General features: G+C 38.3%; 1 pseudogene; it reads right to left on the bottom strand.

Moving 5' to 3' along the window:
* Positions 1 to 2222: 2222 nt before the first annotated feature.
* Positions 2223 to 3207, bottom strand: LOC149158845 (BTB/POZ domain-containing protein At1g55760 pseudogene; annotated as a pseudogene).
* Positions 3208 to 7469: the final 4262 nt, after the last annotated feature.

Raw genomic sequence — 7469 nt, 5'->3', positions numbered from 1 at the left:
CTACTTTAGGCTGAGGCTTAGCCTCCTCAACCTAAGAGGGCTCTCTCTAGATGGGTTAATGATTTTGATTAAGATAAGATGGCTAACTCTTTGTGAAATAACTGTGACAAATATAGATGCTGGAAAAACATTAAACAAGTTTCCATTGGGCCTATGGAGTCAACAACACCTCAATAAACAAGGATCTTGAATTTACATAGAAGTCAGGGCATTCAGCATTTGAATATTCAGAACATAACTCATATGAAACCACAGTTTATAAATGCATACAGGAAATCAAAGCAGAATCAGTGAATTCTGAGTGATTATACATTTATACAACTGTAAAAATTTAGGAAAGGACAAGATCACACATTCTGAACATAGAAATCCTTCATGAATCCTGAGAAGTAAAGCCAAATTATATTACTAAAACTCTGTCTTTACATAAGCCAAATACAATGTTCTGTCATAAAGTTTTCCAACCCTGATTACATTGCTCTTGCTCCTATTTATAGAGTTCTTCTACCTGACTGAGATTCCTCCTCAAACCTGAGGGGAACTCGAAGTCTATTTCTAATGACACCTATTCACCTTTAAACTAACTAATAAAAGCAACTTACTACTAACTGACAGCTCTAGAAACCTAAAACAATTAGGATTCTAATTCTACATCATGCTGAACATAGCATTTATTACAATCAAGATTCATTCTCTGCCAAGTGGATTACTACAGTTGTAGCTTTGATGGATGTTTAAAGCTCTTTACTAGCCCTTACTGTCGTATCCCTTTACCTCTGCTGAGAAACAAGAAATTGCCCCTAAATTACTAGCTGGATATGGATAATCCACCATAGCAAGGTTACTATATGCTGAGTTTAACCAGTCTTGTACTTCCTCTGAGCTTTTGAGATCCCTGCATATGCGAAACTTCTTCCTAAGATTTTGTAACCCTTCATCTCTTTCACCATATGTCTCCAATGCTTTCCATGATTGTTGTATCACCCTGAAACAGTTTTCACTGTCCCACTTGAAATCATTGAAACAAGGTTGTAGAATATATCAGATGGTACAATGTCTTCAAATTGCAATATTGGCACTGATGAAGCTAGGGTACCAATTTCAATATATGGATATTTCAACCTCATCCAAGCAGTTAACATTCCACCATAAGAACCACCAATGTATCTGTTCCACCTGAGCCTCTATACTGACTATCATCTGTTGAAAGGGTACTTGACATGGAACAAACCTCAGAAACAATGGAGTTATAGAAAAAACAGCGCTGGTTATTCAGCATGTGCCTTGAAATACACCGAATACAATGCTTGTGGTTACATGGAACAAATAGTGTGTCAATTTCACAGGCACAACAGATGCATCAAGTTTCTCCGTCCTCTCTGTTTGAATTTGATATTTGTCTATCTACGTTTGATTTCAATTTGACATTTTCTATAAAGCACTTTAGTTCAACTAACCTTGCCAGAGAAGGATCACCTTTGAAAACATCAACCCAGTTATATTCCAGTAAATACTGTAAATTGGATTCAACTTCTGATGAGCAATCCATATTCATGACTGCTTGCATCAAATCGTTCTGTACACCATGATGATACAGTTTTGTCTGCGAGGTTCAAAATCATTCCTATGAGAGATGCCAAAATCATTCCCCAGTCTTTACAATCCCAAACAACATTGCTACCCTCTAGCTTACTGATGCCCAGCTTGTTGGAACTATCAATACGTTGAGCGTTAATGCATGCAGATAATTCTAGGATAGCCAAACTATCACCACCACAAGCTTCATTGGGTATAAACCGAAGAAGATCCATGTCCTGAAAAAGAACCCTGTAACCCCTACCTAAATATACATGAAACAAATGGCAGGTGAAGAAAACACTTCTTCAAAGAGGTAACAAGAACCAAGATGCCAGGAAAGTGGACTAACTTCAGCAGATGAATGTGGAGTTCCCTTTGTAACTTGCAATGGTTTCCCTGTCGGAGAGGGTGAATAGCCCAGCTTTCCAGTCTGTTTGAGTTTTTGTATTCCCCCAAATCATTCCCTTCCTGTGTTTGTTTGTCTGCATCCTCATCTTGCAAACATTTCTCCTCTGCACAAGTTTTAGTAGCCTCACCATGGAATAGGGCCCTTCGCTCTTCACTGCCTTCATAGTTCTTACAATCCATGCATTTGCAATTTTCTGAGCATAAAATATTTGCTTGGAAACATTCGAAATACTTTTTCAAACATCCAGACTTCTAAAAGACTTTGGCAACCGATACAATGATGCATCTTGGAGCCTGTCAAGGACATTTTTACAGTTGATATCGCTGAGCAGGTTTTCTTCACATGCATCCTTCAAATCACCGATGTCATATTTATCTGCTGCTCGAAGCAGAGCCAACCTGTGTGTGTAAAACTCATTAGGAGTAAGACATCCATATATATATAGCTCAAAACAGCCTTGCATGCATCAATGGATATGTCATCGATATTAATTGTCGATGATTCCTTTTCCTTCAAGTCATGAGCAAACATACTTTCAAAGACAGGTGATCTAGCAGCTAGAATAGCACGGTGAGCACCAATGCTCCCATCGGAAGCATTTATAGTCACATCTGCATGTAATCCATCACCTAACATGCGGTCTAGACACTTCAAGGCACCTTGTTCTTGTTGGCTCTGAATTAAACCTTCATCAGACCAAATTGATCGCAGCCCACCACCATTTGGACATGCAACTTTCAAATCCAGAAACTCCACATCAATGATCATTTTTCCATGGAATGGCAATTCCACTTGCCAAACAAAATCCTCGCTGCTTTTGACCACCTTGTCAATTACTTCTGGATGTGTTAAAATCTGATGATTTCCTCCCAAGGTCTGAATTTGAACCGTAAATGATGCTATTGGAGGTTGCTCCTTCAACAGCTTTGAAGGTTCTGGAAAACATCGTACATATGATAATTTACTTTTTTCTATTGAAATGTGCCAATTCCACATCCCTATCTTGAAAGGATCAGACTTCCTGTAGGAAGTATAAGAAGCCAAATTTTCTATTCTCCATTGGGCAAGCCTGGCTGTAGTGTCAACTCTGTAGCCAGCCTCACCCATCCGTGTAAGAGCCAGCGCTGCAGCAATCTCCGTGATGCAGTCAAAGAAACTGTCCAACAGAATGCCTGGCTTGATAACTTGCACGCCAAATGTAGCAGTGAAAAATTGGGGTTCCTTTCGAAACTGTCATCTCCGGGCGCCCACAAACCGACAGATAAAAGCCTGAAGAACCCAGTTCATCAAAGGTATCCTGAGTCTTTTGATTGATACCAGCAAGCAACTTTCCATTAAATGCATTCAGATCGTAAACTGAACCCTTTGTCTCCTTCTCAGCAACAACTGCAACACGTGCCAATACCAAGACACCTAACGACCTAAAACACAGCTGATTCTGATAAGTATGACAGCTGGGTGAGATTTGCTATGGATCAGCACAAAATCACCTGGACCGGGTTTCTACGCTACGAAATCACATGAAACATGTTGCGCTGCGAAAACACCTAAAACTGACTTATGCGCTACGAAATCACTTAAGGAGTTTTGTAGCACATAATAACCTTTGAACAGAGCTGACACATGGAAATTGTGTGAATTATGAGACCAGTGGTGAATGAGAATGCATAGTGGACTCCTAAGACTCAAACTCTAAGGCAAACAAAAACTCACACTTAGACTAGCACCGAATTTTTTTTTACCATCAAACTAATGTGAGCGGTTTTGAAATCAGAATTCTTAAGTGATAACAGGTTCTACATGGGAACCAACATAGATTCTCCACTAGTTTCTGTATCTCTAACTTTGATGACAATATTTCTTTATAAAAGAGAAGGCATATTAGGTTCCCACCATAACTCACAAAATTAAGTAATAATAATATTTCTGTTAATAAAAAAATTTGCAAAGTTTGCACATTTTCTTTAAATATTTTTTCTAAAAACAATATTTATACTAACTTACGAACTTTAATATCATATTAATATATTACTAGTTAATTTAAACATGAACAAGGAGAAATTCGAAATTAACACCTCTTGCAAACATTAATAGTATTTTTATTCATATGCATTGGGGTACTCTTTATAATAGACATCAATTATTTACTAGAACCAACCTAACATAATTGATAAAAAATAATGGAATAAATATCATTATTGTTTTTGTATGAGTGAATCTTCATTTAGATTAATTTACGAGAAGTTAAAAATTCCAATAGCATAAGGTGCAAATTCACAGTAACCTGGAGGGATTGAGATTTATATTAATTTTGTTATGCTCTTGACCTGCGAGAAATTCCAGAATACCAGAAATGCGAAGAAATATAGCCCAAAACATAGAATAAAATGAGAAAAACATCAAGTATTTTATTATTCGGAAATAGATTCAATGTTCACTTGCCTCTTTGAGGCACAACCTCCAGCAGAGAAGAGTTGGATTATAATAAGACTCAGTGACCATTCCTTTACTAACTAAGAGTATTTATAGCTAAATTACATCCAAAAACCTAACTACTAGTGGTCCCTTGCATAACACAGGTTAACCACTTTATTTATTAACTATGGCTCATTTACAACTAATTGTGGTCCCTTTTCTCTAATGTACGTCAACCACTTACATTTATTAATGTGAGCTTTATTTACTCTCTAACTAACTATGACTATGACTCAGCCCATTAGGCTTATTACATAAATAAAGGGGTTAGGGTTGGACCCTAACATGCCCTCCCCCATCAAAATAATCCTTATCGTCAAGGCTGAAGTTACAGAAACTGTTGAAGAATAGTGGCTAGTTCCTAGGTCACATCCTCTGGAGAGGTGTCTTTCCACTTGACGAGGACTCCCTTGATCATGCAGCCACAGAGATGTCTTTCACAAGTATCGATGGCTTGTTCTAGTTGGAGCTATACTGATCCTTCCTCATCCAATTCAGGTAGACTAGTTTGAATTCTACAATTGTTCCCCACCCATTTCTTTAGGCATGATACATGGAATACCGGATCAATTTTTGAAGTTGGAGGTAAGGCCAGTTTGTAGGCAACTGCTCCAAGGCGCTGAAGTATCTAATAAGGTCCATATAATTTTGGTGCTAGTTTTTGGCATCCCTTTTCTTTGAGAGATGTTTTCTTATATGGTTCCAGTCACAAGAATACCCGATCCCCTTCTTGAAATGTGCACTTGGAACGATGTTGGTCTCCCTGTTGCTTCATTCAATTCTTAGCCTGATGTAGATTGTGTTTGAGATGAGCTAGCATGGAAGCACGGTTTTGTAGGAGTTGATCAACTTCCTACACCTTATAACATCTAAGGATATAAGAAATAGGTGAAGGTGGGAGTTGGCCATACACTGCCTCATATGGAGTCATCTTGGTGGCTTCACAATAGTTAGTATTATACCACCATTCAGTAAAGGTAGCCATTGTACCCATTGATGCTTCTTTTCTGAAGTGAAGCACCTTAGATATGTCTCCAAACATTTCTTTTCTGCTTCTGTTTCACCATCGGTTTGGGGATGATAGGTGGTACTTATTTGGAGTTGCATGCCTTGTAGGTTGAAAAGTTATTTCCAAAATTTGTTGGTGGAAGTGGGGTCGCTATCAGACACAATGGAAGTCGACATGCCATACATTTTGAAGATTTGGTCCATGAAATCTTGAGCCACCAAAGTGGAGGTAAATGGGTGGGGTAGAGCGCAAAAATTAGCATATTTAGAAAGTTTGTTCACAACCACCATGCTGACGGATTTGTTGCCTGAATTTGGGAAACCAGTGGTGAAATCCATGGAAACATCCATCCAAACAGTGGTAGGGAGCTGCAATGGTTGTAAGGTTCCCGATAACTTGATTGTTTCTCTTTGTTGCATTTACACACATCACATTCAGCTACAAAGGTATGAATGTCATTTTTCATGCCATTCCAAAATAAAGAACGACGAGCACAAACATAAGTATTCTAAAACCTTGAATGCCCTATAGTTGGAGATGAGTGCAACTCTTCCAAAATGCAGGTTTTGAGGGTGGATGTCAGTGATATAACTACTCGATCCTTGTAGCGAAGAATATCATCCTTCCAAGAGTAGTCGGCTAAGGAATTGGGATCTTCTCTAAAGTTATTAATAAGTTGGGAAAGAGAGGGGTGTGAGAACCATTCCTTGTGGGCCTCTTCAATCCAATCTAGTATGGGCAGAGAGATTTATAGTAGGGTGCTTTCATCCTCAAATTGGTGTGATAAAGCATCAGCTACTACATTGTCATTCCCTTTCTTGTAAATTATCTCATAATCATATCCCATCATTTTGGCCAGCCATTTATTTTGTTGTGGCGATGATAAACATTGCTCCAAAAAATATTTTAGGCTTTGATGGTCCATGCAGATTTGGAAACATTGCCCCAAAAAGTATGGTCACCATGTGTCTACTGCATGTAATATGACCATCATTTCTTTCTCATATGTACATTGACCCATATGTTTTCCACTCAGTTTTTGGATAGTGAAGGCCAAAGGTCGACCTTCCTACATTAATACAGCACCAATACTAGTACTGAAAGTACCACATTCAATCACAAAATATTTGGTGAAGTCTGGTAGGGCCAATACAAGAGTAGAGAACATGGCCTGTTTGAGAGCCACAAATGCCCGTTGAGCTACACTAGTTTAGAGAAATGATTTTTTTTTTAGAATTTTAGTGAGGGATCTAGAAATGTGGCCATAATTCTGGACAAATTTGTGATAGTATCTAGTGAGACCCAAGAATCCCCTAAAAAGCTTCAAGGTTTTTGGTTGGGGCTAATCTTGGATTGCCTGTATCTTTTTTGGATCAACCCTCACTCCACGACGCACAATGTGTCCCAAATACTTGAATTCTTCCATGCCAAAAGAGCACTTGGACAATTTGACAAATCATTTGTGATTCTAGACTAGTTGCAAGATCAGGTCTACATGTTCAAGATGTTTGTCCCAAGTTAGGTTGTAGATGAGAATGTCATCAAAGAAGACGAGGACAAATTTTGGGAGATATGGTTTCAGTAGGTGGTTCATGAGGCTTTGAAAAGTAGATGGAGCATTACAGAGACCAAATGGCATGACCAAGAATTAATAATATCCTTCATGAGTTCAGAAGGCAGCCTTGGGAATGTCTACTTCCTTCATGTATATTTGGTGATAGCCAAAGTGAATATCTAGCTTGGTAAAGAATTGAGAACCATGAAGTTCATCAATAAGAGCATCAAAAACTAGAATAGGAAATTTTTCTTTAATAATGAGCTTATTGAGGGCCTGAAATATTGAACACATGTGCCATTCTCCATATTTCTTCAGCACCATGACCAATAGTGATGAATAAGGATTGATGTTGTGACGAATAACACTGCCTTCAAGGAGTTCCTTGATGATTTTTTCAATTTCATTATTTTGGGAGAAAGGTTATCAGTATGGGCACGCAT

This window comes from Pinus tabuliformis, chromosome 5_2 (genome assembly GCF_031772625.1).
Source record: "Pinus tabuliformis cultivar Carrire ecotype Pingquan chromosome 5_2, CPIR1, whole genome shotgun sequence".
Taxonomy (NCBI): Eukaryota; Viridiplantae; Streptophyta; class Pinopsida; order Pinales; family Pinaceae; genus Pinus; species Pinus tabuliformis.
Note: the sequence above shows the minus strand (reverse complement) of the source record. Positions and strands in the feature narration are given on the sequence as shown.